Source organism: Hyaena hyaena, unplaced genomic scaffold (genome assembly GCF_003009895.1).
Source record: "Hyaena hyaena isolate Hyena2069 unplaced genomic scaffold, ASM300989v1 scaffold_738, whole genome shotgun sequence".
Classification (NCBI taxonomy): Eukaryota; Metazoa; Chordata; class Mammalia; order Carnivora; family Hyaenidae; genus Hyaena; species Hyaena hyaena.
This window is the reverse complement of record NW_024081374.1, coordinates 420,632-440,108: the sequence shown is the minus strand read 5'-3', so window position 1 is coordinate 440,108 and position 19,477 is coordinate 420,632. Positions and strand designations below refer to the sequence as shown.

At 37.9% G+C, this 19,477-nt stretch overlaps 1 pseudogene; it reads right to left on the bottom strand.

Moving 5' to 3' along the window:
• Positions 1-12,281: 12,281 nt before the first annotated feature.
• On the bottom strand, positions 12,282-13,218 carry LOC120220952 (annotated as a pseudogene).
• Positions 13,219-19,477: the final 6,259 nt, after the last annotated feature.

The following is a 19,477-nucleotide window of genomic DNA, read 5'->3' as shown; positions in this document are numbered from 1 at the left end:
TAAAATTAGAAAAAATAAATTTTTAATGTTTTTTATTTATTTCTGAGAGAGAGACAGCGTGAGCAGGGGAGGGTCAGAGAGAGAGGGAGACACAGAATCCAAAGCAGGCTCCAGGCTCTGAGCTAGCTGTCAACACAGAGCCCAATGTGAGGCTCAAACCCACAAACCGTGAGATCATGACCTGAGCTGAAGTTGGATGCTTAACTGACTGAGCCACCCCGGTGTCCCAAGAAAAAATAATTTTTAAAGTTTCTTTAAATTTATGATTTTATTGAAAATATATTAAAGAGTATATATATTTTGAGTACAACATTTTAGCTTTTAATTTTTTAGCCATTGCTTTCATAAAAAAATGTCCAGAACATTCAGATATGTATAATAATTCAATTTAGCTACCTTTGATATTTTGCCAGCATTATTATGTAAAAATTACAGATAAACATTAATCTGTCAGTATAGAATTATATTTTTCAAGATAGAATAGAACATGTTTTACTTAATGAGTTATTACCTTTATTTATACCTTTTAAATATTCATGGTATGTTGGCCTGCACTGACTCACGCACTGGGACCTTGAAATGTGAGGGGCCAGATTGCTTTTTTTTGAATCCTCTCCCATTCCCTTGTCTCTCATAGCCAACCCCTCACGACTGCATTCAGCTAGTACTGCTCCTAAGTGCTTCTTGACTCTTTCCCCTCTCAGAAGTTTTTCTTCCATGTTCTCATGGATTTAATCTGGATAATAACAGTAGTCCTCTGACTGATCCATTTCGTTAGTCTCACTGTCCTCAAATCTATTTTTCACAATACCAAGAGTGGTTTTTCTACCTATCAAACAAATGATGTTACTGCCTTGCTTTAAATACTTAAATACCTTCTTTTTAAAATATTTATTTATTTTTGGGAGAGTGCAAGTTGGGGATGGGCAGACAGAGGGGGGCAGGGGATCTGAAACGTGCTATGTAGTGACAGACAGGCTGACAGTAAAGAACCTAATGTGGGGCTCAAACTCAGGAACCATGAGATCATGACTTGAGCCAAAGTCAGGCACTCAATGGACTGAGCCACCCAGGTGCCCCTAAATAACATACCCTGAGAGCATGTCAAGTGAGATAAGTCAGAGAAGATAAATATTGTATGATCTCACTTATGTGTGGAATCTGAAAAAGCTGAACTCATAAAAACAGAGTGGGATGGTGGTTACCATCTGCTGGGAGTAGGGGAACTGGGGAGATGTTTAAATGCACACGCCTGCAGGATGCCTGGGTGGCTCAGTTGGTTGAGCATCCGAGTTTGGCTTGACTTCAGCTCTGGTCATGATCTCATGTTTGAGAGTTCAAGCCCCGCATCAGGCTCTCTGCAGTCAGTCTGGAGCCTGCTTTGGATCCTCTGACCCCCCTCTGCCCCTCCTCTGTTTGCACTCTCTCTCTCCTCTCTCTGAAAAGTAAAAAATAGGGGTGTCTGAGTGGCTCAGTTGGATAAGCGTCTGACTTCGGCTCATGTCATGATATCCCAGTTTGTGGGTTCGAGCCCCGCATTGGGCTCTGTGCTGACAGCTAGCTCAGAGCCTGGAGCCTGTTTCAGATTCTGTGTCTCCCTCTCTCTCTGACCCTCCCCTGCTCATGCTATCTCTCTTGCTCAGAAATTAATAAAACATTTAAAAAAATTTTTTTTAAATTAAAAAAATTAAAAAATAAACACTTAAAAAAACATTACAGGCATAAACTTGCAACTAGTAGATAAATAAGGCCCAGAAGTCTAATATAAGTGATTATAGACAATATTGTATGATAAACTTCAAAGCTAGGAGAATACATCTTAATTGTTTTCACCACAAAAAAGATATTATAATTATGTGAACTGGTAGAGGTGTCATGCTACAGTGATGATCAGATCACAAAACACAAATGTATCAAATCAACACACTGTGCATTTTAAACTTATAAGTTAATGTCAATTATATATTAATAAATTAAATTTTTAAAAATAAATAAAATGAAGTTGGTAAACATTTAGAAAAAGAATATGGTTGAGTATTGGGAATCAGCACAGATAAACATAAGAAAAAAGTATGTAAAACTAAGCCAGTTCCTGCTGTGGTAGAAGGGGCGGTTGTAGAGGTGGTGGTTGATAGAATTATCACACTGAAAATATCTCAGTCACTGTAAGTACTGAGTCAGACTTTCAATTAAATCACAGTATCTCAAAGATGAAAAAAATAAATACATAAATGCATAATCAGTCCCCACGTGACTTTTATGAATATAATCTGAACTTGTTATCATGACAGTCAAGGACACTGCATAACTTCTGTGTTTAATCATCTGTCAGGAGTGCCCAGGTGGCTTAGTCGGTTAAGCATCCAAGTCTTGATTTCCACTCAGGTCACGATCCCAGAGTCGTGGGTTTGGGCTCCCTGCTGAGCATGGAGCCTGTCAAGAATCTCACTTTCGGGGTGCCTGGGTGGCTTAGTCGGTTAAGCGTCCGACTTTCGCTTAGGTCATGATCTCACGGTTCGTGGGTTCGAGCCCCACGTCGGGCTCTGTGCTGACTGCCAGCTCAGAGCCTGGAGCCTGTTTCAGTCTGTGACTCCCTCTCTCTCTGACCCTCCCCTGCTCACGCTGTCTCTCTCTCTCTCTCCTGGAAATAAATAAAAATATTTAAAAAAAAAAAAAAAAGAATCTCACTTTCTCTCCTTCTGCCCCTTCTCCTACTTTCTCTCTCTCTCTCTCTCAAAATGAAAAAACAAACAAAACAAAATAAACAAATGAAAACAAACAAAACACACATCTGTCATTTTCCATATACCTCATTCTTGGTCATACTAAATTTTTGTAATAGGCTTTATTTTTTAGAGCTGTTTTAGTTTCACAGTAACACTAAACAGAAAGCACAGACAGTTCCCATATATCCCCTGACTTCACACATGCAACACCTCCCTAGCCATCAACACCAGAGTGGTACATTAGTCACCCTCAACACACCTACACTGACGCATCATTATCACCAAAGCCCATAGTTTAACGTTCATGGTTGGTGTTGCACATTCTATGGGTTTCTCAAATGGAGGATGTGTCCACCATTGTCTTTTATACAGAATAGTTTCCCTGCCTAAGAAATCCTCTGCGCTCTGCCTATTCATCACCAGTCACTCTTCCCTAATCACCAGCCACCACTGATCTTTTTACTGTCTCCATTGTTCTGTCTTTCTAGAATATCATACAGTTTAAGCATTTCTGACTGGCTCTTTTCACTTCATAATATACATTTAAAGGGAAAGAGGCAAGATGGCAGAGAAGTAGGAAGCTCCATACATTTCACTTGCCCCCATCTCTCAAACGGAAAAGGCCTGAAGCCATAAGAACCCTTACAGAATCTAGGAGTTTGGGAGGAGTGTGAGACAGAGTCCACTGAGAAAACAACCTTATAGCAGCTCCCTCAAGAAACAAGCCAAAGTACACATGGTGGAGAGTCCCAAATACCACTACAAGTAGGGAAATAAAATAACCAAAGTCTCAGCAAGAGATACCAAGAGTCACCATTCAAAGAACACTTCCTGAACGGATAGGTCCTGGACAGTCAAAGAGCCTTCTTTAATACAGCAGTACTCGCAGGTGCAGAGTGCATAACAAGCTTTTAAAATTAACAATAGACAGAAACTAGCCAAAATGATGAAATTGAAGAACTCTCCTCCTCTAAAGAAATTCCAGGAAGAAATGACAGTTAAAGAACTGCTCAAAACAGATATAAGCAACATAACTGAACAAGAATTTAGAACAACAGTGATAAAATTAATTGCTGGGCTTGTAAAAGGCATGGAAGACATCAGAGATACTATTGGTACAAAGACTAGGAAGCTTAAAAATAGTTGTGATGAATTTTTAAAAAATGCTATAAATGAGGTGCATAATAAAATGGAGGCGTCCAATGCATGGACTGAAGAGGCAGAGAGGAGAATAGGTGAATTAGAAGACACAATTATAGAAAAAGAGGAAGCCGAGAAAAGGAGAGATAAACTGATCCAGGAACACGAAAGAAGGGTTTAAGAGCTGAGTGATACAATCAAATGGTACAAAATCTGTATCATAGGAATTCCAAAAGAGGAAGAAAGAGGGGAAGGCATTGAAGGAGTCCTTGAACAAATTATAGCTGAGAAGTTCCCCAATCAGGGGAAGGAAACACACATTCAAATCTAAGAAGCATAGAGAACTCACCTCAGAGGTAACTTGAATCGATCTTCTGCATGACATATCATACTGAAACTGGCAAAATATAAGGACAAAGAGAGAATTCTGAAAGCAGCTAGGGAGAAAAGGGCCGTAACATACAAAGAGAAACCTATCAGAGTGGTGACAGACCTATCTACTGAAACTTGGAAGGCCTGAAAGGAATGGCAGGAAATCCTCAATGTGATGAACAGAAAAAATATGCAGCCAAGAATCCTCTATCCAGCAAGCCTGTCATTCAGAATAGAAGGAAAGATAAAAGTCTTCTCAAATAAACAAAAAATTGAAAGAATTTGTCACCACTAAACCAGCCCTACAAGAAATTCTCAGGGAAATGTTGCAAGGAATGCAAGGTACCAGAGACACCACCACAAGCATGAATCTTACAAAAACACATATATTTTTCAATAATAACACTGAATGTAAATGGGCTGAATGCTCCAACCAAAAGACATAGGGTAGCAGAATGGATAAAAAAAAAAAAAAAACAAAATCCATTCATTTGCTGTCTACAAGAAACTCATTTTAGATCTGAGGACACTTACAGATTTAAAGTAAGGGGATGGAGAAATATATATCATGCTACTGGAAGTCAAAAGAAAGCTGGAGTAGCCATACTTAGACAAATTGGACTTTAAAGTGAAGGCAGTAACAAGGGATGAAGAAGGGTATTATATAATAATTACAGGGTATATCCATCAGTAACAGCTAACAATTATAAATGTCTACATACTGAATACGAGAGCACCTAAATACATAAAACAAATAATAACAAACAGAAACAATCTCATGGATAAGTATGTGCTAATAGCAAGGGATTTCAATACTCCACTTACAGCAATGGATAGATCAACTAGATAGAATTACAATAAAGAAACAATGGACTTGAATAACACATTGGACCAGATGGATTTGATAGATATATTTAGAACTCTACATCGTGAGGTCTTGGAATTCACGTTCTTCTCAAGAACGCATGGCATATTCTCCAAGATAGATCACATACTGGAACATAAAGCAGCCCTCAATAAATATAAAAGAATTGAGATCATACCATGCACACTTTCAGATCGCAATGCTATGAAACCTAAAAACAATCACCGGAAGAAGTCTGGAAAACCTCCAAAATCATGGAGGTTAAAGAACGCCCTACTAAAGAGCAAATGGGCCAATCAGGCAATTAGAGAAGAAATTTAAAGATATATGGAAACAAATGAAAATGAAAATACAATTAAAACTCTATGGGATGCAGCAAAGGCAGTCCTAAGAGGAAAGTACAATGCACTCCAGGCCTATTTTAAGAAATTAGAAAAAGTGCAAGTGCAAAATCTAACAGTTCACCTAAAGGAACGAGAAGGAGAGCAACAAGAGCACCACAAACCCAGTAGGAGAAGAGAAATAATCAAAATCAGGGCAGAAATAAACAATATAGAATCCAATAAAACAGTTGAACAGATCAATGAAACCAAGAGTTGGTTTTTTGAAAATTGACAAACTTCTAGCCAGGCTTCTCAAAAAGAAAAGAGAGAGCTCCCAAATAGACAACCAACTCCTCAGAAATACCAGCAATTATCAGAGAAATACTATGAAAAATTATATGCCAACAAACTGGACAACTTAGAAGAAATGGACAAATTCTTAAAAACACTCACTGCAAAATTTAAATGGGAAGAGGTAGATAATCTGAACAGACCCATAACTAGTGAAGAAATTGAAGGTTATCAAAAATCTCCCAACAAATAAGAGCCCTGGGCCAGATGGCTTCCCTGGGGAATTCTACCAGATATTTAAAACAGAATTGATACCCATTCTTCTCAAACTATTCCAAAAAAATAGAAATGGAAGAAAAACTATTGGACTCATTCTATGAAGCCAGCATCACTTGGATTCCCAAGCCAGACAGAGACCTAAAAAAAAAAAAAAAAAAAAAAAAAAAAAAAAAGAGCTACAGGCTAATATACTTGATGAATACAGATGCAAAAATCCTCAACAAGATACTTGCAAATCGAATTCAACAGCACATAAAAAGAATTATCCACTATGATCAAGTGGGATTCATTCCTGGGTTTCAGGGCTGGTTCAGTATTCACAAATCAATCAATATGATACACCACATCAACAAAAGAAAATATAAAAACCATATGATCCTGTCAATAGATGCAGAAAAAGCAGTTAACAAAATACAACATCTTTTCTTAATAAAGACCCTCGAGAAAGTCGGGATAGAAGGAACTTATTTAAACATCATAAAAGCCATCTATGAGAAGCCCTCAGTTAACATCATCCTTAATGGGGAAAAACTGAGAGCTTTCCCCCTGAGATCAGGAACATGACAGAGATGTCCACTCTCACCACTGCTGTTTAACATAGTGCGGGAAGTCCTGGCACCAGCAATCACAACAAAAGGAAATACAGGCATCAGAATTGGCAAAGAAGAAGTCAAACTTTCACTTTTCACAGAAGACATGATACTCTACATAGAAAACCCGACAGATTCCACCAGAAGCCTACTAGACCTGATCCATGAATTCAGCAAAGTTGCAGGCTACAATATCAACGTATAGATATTGGTTGCATGTTTATACACCAACAATGAAGCAACATAAAGAGAAATCAAGAAACCGATCCCATTCATAATTGCACAAAAAGCCATAAAATACCTAGGAATAAACCTAACCAAAGATATAGGAGATCTGTATGATAAAAACTATAGAAAACTTATGAAGGAAATTGATGAAGACATAAAGAAATGGAAAAACATTCCATGCTCAAGGATGGGAAGAATAAATATTGTTAAAATGCCATTACTACCCAAAGCAATCTACACATTCAATGCAATCCCAATCAAACTTGCACCAGCATTTTCCTCAAAACTAGAACAAACTATCCTAAAATTTGTATGGAACCACAAAAGACCCTGAATAGCCAAAGTAATATTGAAGAAAACCAAAATGGGAGGCAACACCATCCCAGACTTTAGCCTCTACTACAAAGCTGGAATCATCAAGTCAGTATGGTATTGGCACAAAAGCAGACACATAGACCAATGGGAAAGAATGGAGAACTCAGAATTGGACCCACAAATGTATGGCCAACTAATCTTTGACAAAGTAGGAGAGAGTATCCAATAGAAAAAAGACAGTCTCTTTAACAGATGGTTCTGGGAGAACTGGACAGCAACATGCAGAAGAATGAAACTAGATCATTTTCTCACACCATACACAAAAATAAACTCAAAATGGATCAAGGACCTGAACGTGAGACAGTAAACCATCAAAACCCTAGAGGAGAAAGCAGGAAACAACCTCCTTGACCTCAACTGCAGCAATTTCTTACTTGACACATCCCCAAAGGCAAGGGAATCAAAAGAAAAAATGAACTATTGGAACCTCATCAAGATAAAAAGCTTCTGCACGGCAAAGGAAACAATCAATAAAACTAATGGGCAACTGACGGAATGGGAAAAAGATAGTTGGCAATGACATATCAGATAAAGGGCTAGTATCCAAAATCTATAAGGAACTCACCAAACTCCACATCCAAAAAACAAATAATCCAGAGGAGAAATGGGCAGAAGATATGAACAGACATTTCTCCAAAGAGGACATCCAGATGGCCAACAGACACATGAAATGATGCTCAGCATCCCCCATTGTCAGGGACATACAAATCAAAACCACACTGAGATACCACCTCACGCCGGCCAGAGTGGCTAAAATAAACAAATCAGGAGACTCTAGATGCTGGCGAGGATGTGGAGAAACGGGCACCCTCCTACACTGTTGGTGGGAATGTAAACTGGTGCAGCCCCTCTGGAAAACAGTATGGAGGTTCCTCAAAAAATTAACAATAGAACTCATCCATGACCCAGAAATAGCACTCCTAGGAATTTACCCAAGGGATACAGGAGCATTGATGCATAGGGGCACATGTGCCCCAATGTTCATAGCAGCACTCTCAACAATAGCCAAAATATGGAAAGAGCCTAAGTTCCCATCAACTGACGAATGGATCAAGAAGATGTGGTTTATCTATACAATGGAATACTACATGGCAAATGAGAAAGAATGAAATCTGGCCATTTGTAGCAACATGGATGGGATTTGAGGGTGTTATGCTGAGCAAAATAAGTCAGGCAGAGAAGGATATACTATATGCTTTCACTTATAGGAGGATTAGGAGGAACTTAACGGAGGACCATGGTGTAGAAGAAGGGGAAAAATAGTTGTGGAGAGGGAGGGAGGCAAACCATGAGAGACTCTTGAATGCTGAGAACAAACTGCGGGCTGATGGGAGTAGGGAAGAGGGGAAGAGGGGTGATGGGCATGGAGGAGGGCACTTGCTGTGTTGAGCACTGGGTGTTATATGGAAACCAACTTGGCAATAAACTATTTAAGAAAAAAATATGCATTTAAGATTGTTCCATGTCTTTTCGTGGCTCAATAGCTTATTTCCTTTTGGGCACTGAATAATATTCCACTTTATGGGTGTATCATAGTTTATTTGTCCATTCACTTAATAAAGGACAAGCATTTTGGCTACTCTCAGTTTGTGGCAATTATGATGAAAGGTGCTATTAATGTCTATGTGCAAGTTTTTTTGTAGATATGTTTTCAACTCATTTAGGTAAGTACCAAAGGAGTGTGACTGCTGGATCATTTTGTAAAACTATTTTTAATGTGAGGCGGTCCCATCCTAGGCCGCCTAGAGTTTTAAAATCCCAGACTTGCCCACACTGAGCTTCTAACAATTTGTCCATTACCATTTAGATTTCTCCTCCAGCACCTTGTGACCCTCTGTGCCTTTGTCTACCTCTGTGACTATGAGGGCAGTGTTTTGCTCTGTGACCTCACTTTTCTGATGGGTTTAAGACTTGTGGCTTTTTAGTTTGTTCTGCTTTTTACTTATTTTTAGAACAGAATGGTAACTTCCAAGCTCCTTAGATGCTAGACCAGAAACCTCCAAATGTGTAGTTAATTTTCTTATTGTATCCTAGTATCTCTCTTATCCCAATGCCTTTACACAAGTCGCTTCACTTGGCTGGGTTTCTGTGCACTGGCTACCAACCGTCTATGCTAATCTACACAGTGTGACAAGTATTTATTTTTGTTCTTTTCACTTGAAGATGGAAGCTATATATCTGGTGTCTAACAAGAAAAAGAACACCTACCCAAATCAGCTTAAGCTAAAAAGCAAATGTATTGGCTCATTTAAGAAGAAAATACATGTGGTAGTTCTTGATTTAGGCTTGGTTGGAACGAATCAAAGGTTCAAGTGTTAGGAAGAAGCTACTGTCTTTCATTCTTAGACAGTATCTACATCTTAATAAAGATGGAAGCTCTGGATTTTCTATTTCATTATACCAAATATTCATGCCACACAAGTATCATGACCCCTTTTCAATCCCTTATCAATCCCTTGAAAATTTCTGGAGTCGTCACTGTTCCTAACAGGAAGGACTATTCTTACAGGTCACCCTGAATTATGTTCTTTCTCCTGTAGGCAGGAAGCTCACATACAGGAAAGGGGAACTTGACCAAAGTAAGGTATACAAACAAGATACAAAGGCTAAAGATAAATTCTGTGGTTTGTAACCTTGTAGAATCACCAAAAATGTTCATAATAATGAATCAGAGAAGACAACTGAAATTATCCCTAACCTTGTAATTTTTTCATATTTATTTTTTACACAGAGTTCAAATTCACTGAAAATGTATTAAATCTCATACATAGTTTGAGCTATCCACAATGATCTCTCACAAATATGTATCTATTAACAGTTTAGAAAATGGAATGAAAATTAGTAACAGCTGTGCCTTGCAACAATTTTGTTTCCTTTTCCCCCCAAATATCTTTAATACGATTCTGATGTTATTTTTACAATTAAACGTTTGGAAAGAAAGAGAATTCTGGCCCCAAAGAGAATAACTTTTTAAAACATATTAAAGGTTGTTTCTATTACTATAGAAACAAGCATACCATCTGCTATTTAAAGTAACACTCACTTCTGCAACTGTATCTGACTTGAATGTGAATTAATAACCTTTCCACTATGTGTGATAACTTGATAAGAACTATGTGTCCAACTGTATTTTGAAAAGTTTAGACCATTTTTGACAGCGTCAGATAATAAACACAACAACACCCTGAAGGAGTGTTGGAGATAAGATTATTTTCTCTAACACAGAAAAACTAAAACAAAGGGAGAATTCCTGATCAGCCTTACTTACTTATCAAATCAGGGAAAGACTGAAAGAAGGAGGGGATCTCATTGCCAGCTGCGCCTGCAGTCCTCTGCTTGCTCATAGTTCCTTGACTCATCCACTAACCAAATATTTATGGAGTAACTGCCTCTCAGCAGGTGCCATATAAGATACTGCACTTCTCTGCATTCTTTGCAATTGCCTTCCCATTATTTCTTCTGTGCTAAGAATAGAGCCATTATAATTCTTGCTACATGCTTCTTTTCTTTATGCATCTCTTGTGTTTATGATTTATTTTTAAAATTTTGGCAACATGCATAACCATATGCAGATGATGACAATATCTGCAGAAAACTTAAAAGTTGACTCAACATTTAAGACAGGTTATACATTACAAAATTTACAAACAGAAAACTGGTAGCATATAGAAGTAGCTTTGATAGGGAACACGTTTTGATTTGTGACAAAATTTTAAAAGTTAACTTACATCATGATTGCAAAAATCATCAAAGGACCAAAGCAGGGAAATCCATGAAAGAAAAAGCAAAAGCAGCCAAATAAAATTTAAAAGCAACCATCTTGTTAATGATGAAAGAAAAGTCAAGGAAAACAAGATAGAATTTCTATATATAATGTTGGAATTAAAAAAAAATGTTAATACCATATTTTGTAAGGTCATTGGTAAGAGGAGAGAGACCCTTATATATTGCTAATGGAATATTTTTTGTGAGGCAATTTAGCATGTGAATTGTGAAACTTAATATTTTTACATCTTTTGATTCAAATATTTTACTTTCAAGATAAAATTCCAAGGAAATAACAAGGGCTGGGGGTAAAGATTTCTGTAAAGAATTCTCATTGTAGCATTGTAACTGATAAGGGACAAAACATTTTAAAATGTAGCTATGAGGGAATAGTTACATTATGATAAACAATGGATAAAATGAAAAGTTGCATTTCCTTTAAAGTTTATTTATGAGTGATTATTATTGACACAGACAATTTTCACTATACAATGTTGGGATTAAAATCCAATACAAATGTATACTAGAGCTATAGATGTAGGTTTGAAAAAAATACCAAAATGCCATTACCATTAATGATGAGACTGTTGTTGATGGTTAATTCCTTTTTTTTAAGAGTGTATTGCTTTATTGAAGAGGTGTCAGGAGGCAAGACACAATGACAAGGAACAAATCAATTAAAGGAAGTACACGTATAGGAAGCAATAATGTTAAAATAGTAATAAACAAAGTGGATAACGGCAGTCATTTTAAGAGGACTCGACTCACGGAAGATAAACTTTAATTGTTGCTGCAAAAAACATCTGTATGAAGTAGAAATTGGTTTCAGTAATATTAGCAGAGAATATGCTCTAGAAAGTGGAGGTAACTGGAGGTAAAGTTCTGGCAGCGATTTAATAGAACAGTCCCAGATGATTGGGCTGACGCCAGCACCTAATGAAGACGAAAGCCCTGTCTGTGGGGAATTTTGGATGATACCTAGAGAAATATTACATTGTGCGTAAACCAAGTTAAATTGTTTTCACAAGTGTTGTAAAGTTTCATATAGTAAAAGGTATTTTATACAGGCACTTCAATTTCATAGCCAGAGCGGCATAGGATACCTAAACACAGAAGAGAGCACTCATGCAAGATATCTAACTCCTTGCTATAACAATGCATACAATTCAAAATGATTACACTATCATTACATCTAGGGTTTTCTGCAGCTACAAAGTGATGGTTATGGAAACCATGGCCCCCAGTATTGATATGTAAACAGCAGCCACCACCTTCTTCTGTGTGCTTTCTCTTTTTACTTTTTTTTCTTCATTTTTATTAATCAACTCTACTGTAATTGCTGCTTCCTAGCAAAACTGGTAAAAACAAAATTGTATTCATTAAACATAGTGCTTTGGCAAGCAAGACGTTTAAAACCTTCAGTCTTCTGGGGCGAAGAAAGCACTGTGCGACATTTAGAATTCGGATTTACAAACAGGGTGGACACAAATTTTCCTGGCTTGAAGACTTCCACAGCTTTCCTGGCCGGGTCATCATAGGAGGTCTGACTTAAGTTCGTTTCAAAGCTACCATAAGAAAATTCTGGTCACGGAGTCATGTGAATAGTCCATTCAATTTCACTCCATTCATCGAATACCCACAAGGACTGAACAATGTGGTATCAGACACAGAACCTGGTGTCAGGTCATGAATTCCACTCTCAGGAGTGACATCCTTTGCAGTAGCACATTCTTTCATACAGACCTGGTCCATAACTGCTGGGTCAAGCTCACTCATCAGAATTTCCAGGGTTTGATCTGGCTGACTGATTACCCGAGTCTCTGGGAAATCCAAAGTATACACGCACCAACAGTCAGAATTCATGTGTCCCATACAATATGCTGTTCCATTTGGGAAAACTGAATTAAGAAACTGTTAATGTTTTGAAATTCCAGTGTGGGTACCCTTGGTGAGAAGGCTTCATGAAATTCTCACGAGAATAAAAGAAGCTTTGAATTGAGTGGAACCCACTGTAATCCCTAGTAAGTTTCAACAGGGGAACCAGAGCTTTCAGCAAGAGGATGGTACCATGCATCCAAAATGAAACATCTCTTGGAGACAAACATGCTACTCTGAACATTGCACATGCTTCAAAAGTGTGTTCCACTTGGATCTTGGCATCGTGTGAAGATCCCCAGATCCTTGGTTTTGCGTCGGGCTGCTGCCTGTAGAACCAAACCTCCGGCAGCTTCTTGGTCCCTTCGAAAAAAATGTGCAGCTTCCATCACCTTGAGACTGCAAACAACCAACAACCACAGAAAAGCAACTAAATTAAATCTCTTCTCCTGCCGCTGCCACCGCTGCTGCAGACTGCTCCAGCTGAGTTACCCACATTCCGGTTCTTTTTTTTTGCTATAATTTTATATTAACTTTTTTAAGGGATTAATAAAATTTTCCCAGCTTTTTTTGTTTGCTTGCTTGTTTTTGTGAATGAAAGTTGAATGTGAGTCTGTTGGAAATCGAGGCAGATACAGTTTAGTCTCTTGTGGTCCATGGTTTCCCTGTTAGAGAGAGTAGAGTGAGCGCTAGTTAACATCGCTGGCCATAGTGTAGAAGTTGATAGCTGATGGTTTTTTCTCTCTCTCTTTTTAATGTTTAATTTTGAGGGGGGGGGCAGTGGGTGAGTGAGGAAGGGGCAGAGAGAGAGGAAGACACAGAATTCATAGTGGGCTCCAGGCTCTGAGCTGTCAGCACAGAGCTGACAGGGGACGCGAACCAACGAATGTGAGATCATGACCTGAGCCAAAGTCGGAGGCTTAACCTATGCTACCACCCAGGTGCCCCAATAGTTAATACCTTTTTTATGTGTTCCTGAGTATTCCAAATTTTCCTTATAATTACATATTTGTTTTGAAAATAAAATACAATGAAGCTTGGCTTGTTTGTTTATTGTTTTTTTATTTTATTTCCAGTATAGTTAACATACAGTGTTATGTTAGTTTCAGGTTTACAATATAGTGATTCAGCAGTTCTATACATCATTACTCAGTACTCATCATGATTACTCGTAATCCCTTTCACCTATTTCACCCATCACCCCACCTCCTTCTAATATTTATTTTAAACAGCACCCTCAGTTAAAGTCATTTTTTTCAACAAGAACATTTTTTACTTGAACCATACTTCAGAATATATGGTTCTAAAGGATATAGAGAAAACATTCTATCCAAAAAAAAAAAAATAGAATACACATTTTCTTCAAGTACACACATATGAATCCCCAGAAAAAGAAATGTAACAAATATTACAAATTTAAGAAGACTGAAATCAGACCGAGTATATTTTCCAACTACAATGGTACAAAACTAAAGATCAACAATAAAACAAAGCTGGAAAATAAAGTTTCTTTTTAAAAGTAACTTGTAGCTTCTGGTCCAGAGCTGCTGACTAAAATCAAATAGTTTTCTTCTCTTACGTCAAGATCCTCATAAAGGGACAATAAAGAGAAAATAGTAAAAATGCATGAGACAAAGGCTTTTGGTAGACAGAATATTTATCAAAAATGAAGAAACAGAGGACAGCCATTTAGAATTTAAGGAGAAGGGCCCAGAAGTGGAGGAGGTTGACCTTCCAGTTATAACATTTTGGTATTAACTTTTAAAAGGGCTGAAATAGTCCCCATTTCTTCCCACTTCTATGCAATGTAAACCCCCACACAATGTAGTGTGATGAGGAGAGAGAAGTTTCTTTCCAATGAAACTGAGGTGGCTCTCTCTGGGCAAACTGGGACAGTGAGTACTTGCCTTTAAAGCAAAATTGTTCAAATTCTACTATTTGGAAAAAATCCAGTTTCCTGCTTCCTCAAAATGAACTCTGCCCATTGACAGGTACCACCCATATACACAATCTTGCCATTCCCAATATAAAATTATATTCAAGCATTGCTAGAAATTGAAGAAAAATCGGTAGCAAGACAGAGACCAGGATAAACAAATAGAAAAAATTACCACAGTCGAAATATCAATTATTGGAAAATTTCATAGAACATTCTTTAAAAAAGAATGTTAACCCTAATGCACAGAGGTTTGAAAAGATTTTGCAGTCTCCAAATGAGAACAGGATAATATAAGAAACGAATTGCTAAATATTCTTCTGTTACACAGACTTCCACAGACAATGACTGAAATGGATTAATCAAGAAAAATCAAATTCAGTGTGGAGATACAAAAAGAACAACTAGAAAAACGGTTGGAAAAGTGTAAAATGGTGCTTTTATTCATTCATTCCTTTTTTCTTCATGTTTATTTTTGAGAGAGATAGAATGCAAGTGGGGGAGGGACAGAGACAGAGGGAGACACAGAATCGGAAGCAGGCTCCAGATTCTAAGCAGTCAGCACAGAGCCTGACACAGGGCTCAAACCCACTCACCATGAGATCGTGACCTGAAATGATGTCGGATCCCCAACCGACCGAGCCACCCAGGCGTCCATTGTAAAATAGTTCTAACGAAAGACTGAGAAAGAAAGAAATGGTCTGGAAGACCACTGTTTTGACTCTAAGCCTTTCTGCACTGCTTGAGTTTTCATGTACTTCTATTACTTTGCTGCAGAATTTAAGTGTTAAAAATAGCAAGAAAAATGTGTTTCAAAACATTCCTTCTCAAAATGAGATTTCCAAACAAAAGTCAGATTTTCAAATTCGCCCTTGCTCTATCGCTTTAATTCTGAGTAGTGAAAACAGAAACAGAAACTCAACTGTAAAGTATTCACAATGATTTATTTTGTTGTTGTCAATGGGATCCTGTGGTCACGTATGTACACTTCGTGAGTTAAATACTGACAGAGAACTTCAGGATTTCTGTGGTTTAGGTAAGCTCTGTCTGTGAATGAAATTCTCCAAGCATTTTGCTAAATATCTCCTCTGCCATAGTTAAAGTACTGCCAATGAAAATCCTACTTTTAAAATATTGCTTTTCAATTAAGTATCCTCTCTGTCTTTTCTACTCATGACCTATTTGCGTCAAAGCTGTGTGCCCATATATAAGGCATTGGTGATATTGTTGATTCTCTACTACAAGCTGCTGGCTTCCCTAGCTTTTAAGCTAATAATACTCCTAAACTTAATGCCAGGAATTCCCTGCTGAGATCAGGTTCTTGGACAGCCAGGATTCTCCAACCAATTTAGACCACAAAACAGCTTTGGACAATTTGGTCCAGCTTTGAACTGCCTAGAGAGCAGGCACTACAACATGTCTTTCCCAACTCAAGGTGGCATTGAGCTTGGTAGATTCAAGGATATGAAGGGAAATCAGTTCACTACAGCATTTTGGGTCAAAGGGAATAATAAAGTCTCAAAAACAAATCAACTAAAGCACAAGCCTGTGAAGGCTTCTTTGATATTGTGATTCCAACAGACTGCCCACCTAGCAAAAAAGCGTAGTGGAGAAGGTCAAAGGAAATGATTGATTAAATGACTACATGAAAATGGAAAATTTACCTGTCAAAAATATCCTGAACAGATTTAAAAGGCAAACAGGAAAACACTTGCAGCATATATGACTGAAAAGAACGGATGTTTTACTGTATGAAGAAGTCTTACTGTTTAATAAGACGAGAATGTCAAAAAAAAAAAACCAGATGAAGGAAAATAGTGAAAAATCCATATACACACATATACATTATATAACATGATCTCATTTAAAAACATCAGATACTATTAATAATCAAAGAAATTGAAAATTAATATTAAAATTACTTGGCATTTTTTCACCTCTCAGTTTTCTTTCTTGTTTCAAAGATTCTTTTTAAAGTTTATTTATTTTGAGAAAGTGAGAGAGCTCAAGCGGGGGAGGGGCAGAGAAAGGGAGAGAGAGAATCCCAAGCAGGTTGGAGGTGGGATTCGATCTTACCAACTGTGAGATCATGACCTGAGCTGAAATCAAGAGTCAGATGCTTAACAGACTGAGCCACCCAGGTGCTCCTTAAATATATATATATTTTATTTTTAAGTAATCTCTACACCCAACGTGGGGCTTGAACTTACAACCCTGAGATCAAGAGTCTCATCCTCTACTGACTGAACTAGCCAGGCATCCTTCACCTCTCAGTTTTCAATTTTGCTTCTTAAAGATTAGATTACTAAGAAGGAGTAAAGTATACTGAACTCCATATAATGCTAAAACTGATATGTACAACTGGTAAAAGCTGGCAAGATTTTCCTAAGCAGCATTTTGATAATATATATCAGTTTTAAAATGGTTATACCTAGTTAATTTCTCTTGTAAGACTCCACTTAAAAATTGGGGTGCCTAGGCGACCTAACCTCAGCCAGTTAAGTATCTGATTTCGGCTTAGGTCATGATCTCACGGTTCATGAATTTGAACCCTGCATTGGGTTCTGTGATGACAGCTCAGAGCCTGGAGCCTTAATTTGGTTTCTGTGTCATCCTCTCTCTTCCCCTCCCCCCAAATATTTAAAAATTTTTAATAAAAAAAATTGGGGTGCCTCAATGGATCAGTCGGTTAAGTGTCTGACTCATGATTTCAGCTCAGTTCAGAATCTCACGTTTCATGATTTCAACACACATCCGGTTCTGTGCTGTAGGATTTTGGGGATTGCTTGGGATTCTCTCTCTCTTTCCTTCTCTCTCTGCTCCTCCCTTGGCTCTCTCTCTCTCTCTTTCTCTCCCTTTCTAAGGAAATAAATGCTGGGAGCCACACCGGCCTCGCTGGATGACAGTCACAGCAAGGAAATGGTAGCATTTGCACAGCTCCTGCCATGAGAAACGAAAACTGGTATCTCCTTCTGCTACTACTGGCTCATGTTGGAAATGAGCCTGTGGGTATTGACCAGGCCTCACAATATTCCAGATCAGACCGATATTCTCCACACAGATTGCTCATAAGGAAAAGCGTATCCCTGCCTTTTCCGAAGAGATTTCAGATGAAAACATTGTGGATGATTATTAAAAGGCTCTTCCTATGGGCCTTGCAGATCCAAGACTTACATAATAAAGGGGGCTAAGAACACAAGAGTTACAACTGAGCCTGGCTCCGAGACAAAGAGCCTAATTTAGAGTTAAGGACAGATATCCACTCCCACCCAATTGTTTCTGCTTGGAGCACTGCCCCCCCCACCCCGCCCCCCGCCCCACCCCAAGGCATTTGTTATCAGTATTTGGAGTGACTTATTCTGGCCTTGAATATGCTGATTGCTCCCTGTGAAACAACCTATTGAGGAACTTCTTTTGTGATTATGGGAGCAGAGGTGTTTCCTGAAAGACCTGTTTGACCCCTGCTCACAAAGAAGTAACTTCACCCTTTTTATGCTAAAAAACTTTGTCTGGTATGCTAAAGATCCCTTCCTTCCGCAAAGGATAAGCATCTAAATCACGTACCTCAATCACTATTGATAAAGGTTATGCATGAATCTTCTACAAATCTGTTCCGGGAAATTCTTACATATCAAAGAAGTTTGTTATCAGAAATCATTGTCTAAGGCAAATGCCACTTCTGTGCCGTCCTCCAAACACTTAATTATATAATAAAGTTGAGCCCCAGTCAGAGCGGAGATGCCTGCCTGTTGACCAGAAAGATTCTCGCGGCTTCTCATCCCTCCCTCGCCAACACCGTCCATCCTTCAGGGACCCCTGGACCTGGCTGCAGCCGGCCTCTGGCAAATAAATACACATAAAAAATGACTACTTAAAAATACCTAAAGTGAAAACTCAAAATTTGTGTATGAGACTGTTTAATATAGTATCATTTCTAATACCAGAAGCAAACAAAGAATTTATATGTCCAACAAGAGAAATGACTTAAATGATTCTGGATAGGTCTCTCACATCATGAAAGTTTTCTAAGAATAAAAAAAAAAATTCATTTAGCTAATAAATGTTCTACCTCATTGAATGGTTAAGAATATCAAATAAGTAGGGGTGCCTGGGTGGCTCAGTCAGAAGTGTCCGACTTCGGCTCAGGTCATGATATCATGGTCTGTGGGTTCAAGCCCCACATCAGGCTCTGTGCTGAATGTTTGCTCAGAGCCTGGAGCCTGTTTTGGATTCTGTGTGTCCCCATTTCTGCCCTTCCCCAGGTTGAAGTCTGCCTCTCAAAATTAAATAAACATTAGAAAAAAATGTTTTTTAAATCAAATAAATACACATAAAACCCTTAGAACACTATCTGGACATTATAATAATAGACAATAACCATTATAATTTAATAATTATTAAATAATAATACTAAAAACTTATTCACTGGAAAATTTGCAACTGAAATTTTTATCACCTTCTACCACTAATTAGATAGAATGGAAGACAGATAAATAGAGGAAAGAATAAAGGCTTTGAAATCAAACAAATGGGAATAATACTAAGATTACGTGTTTTGAGGGGAGATTTAAAAGACATAATGCCTTTAAAGTGCATTTATGGGGACCAAAAACATTGTAGTACTTAAATGATAGGCTTTTTGTCATTATTAATTATTATTATCAAAAATATACAACACATGAATATACCAAATATATTTATTTTTTGTGGCA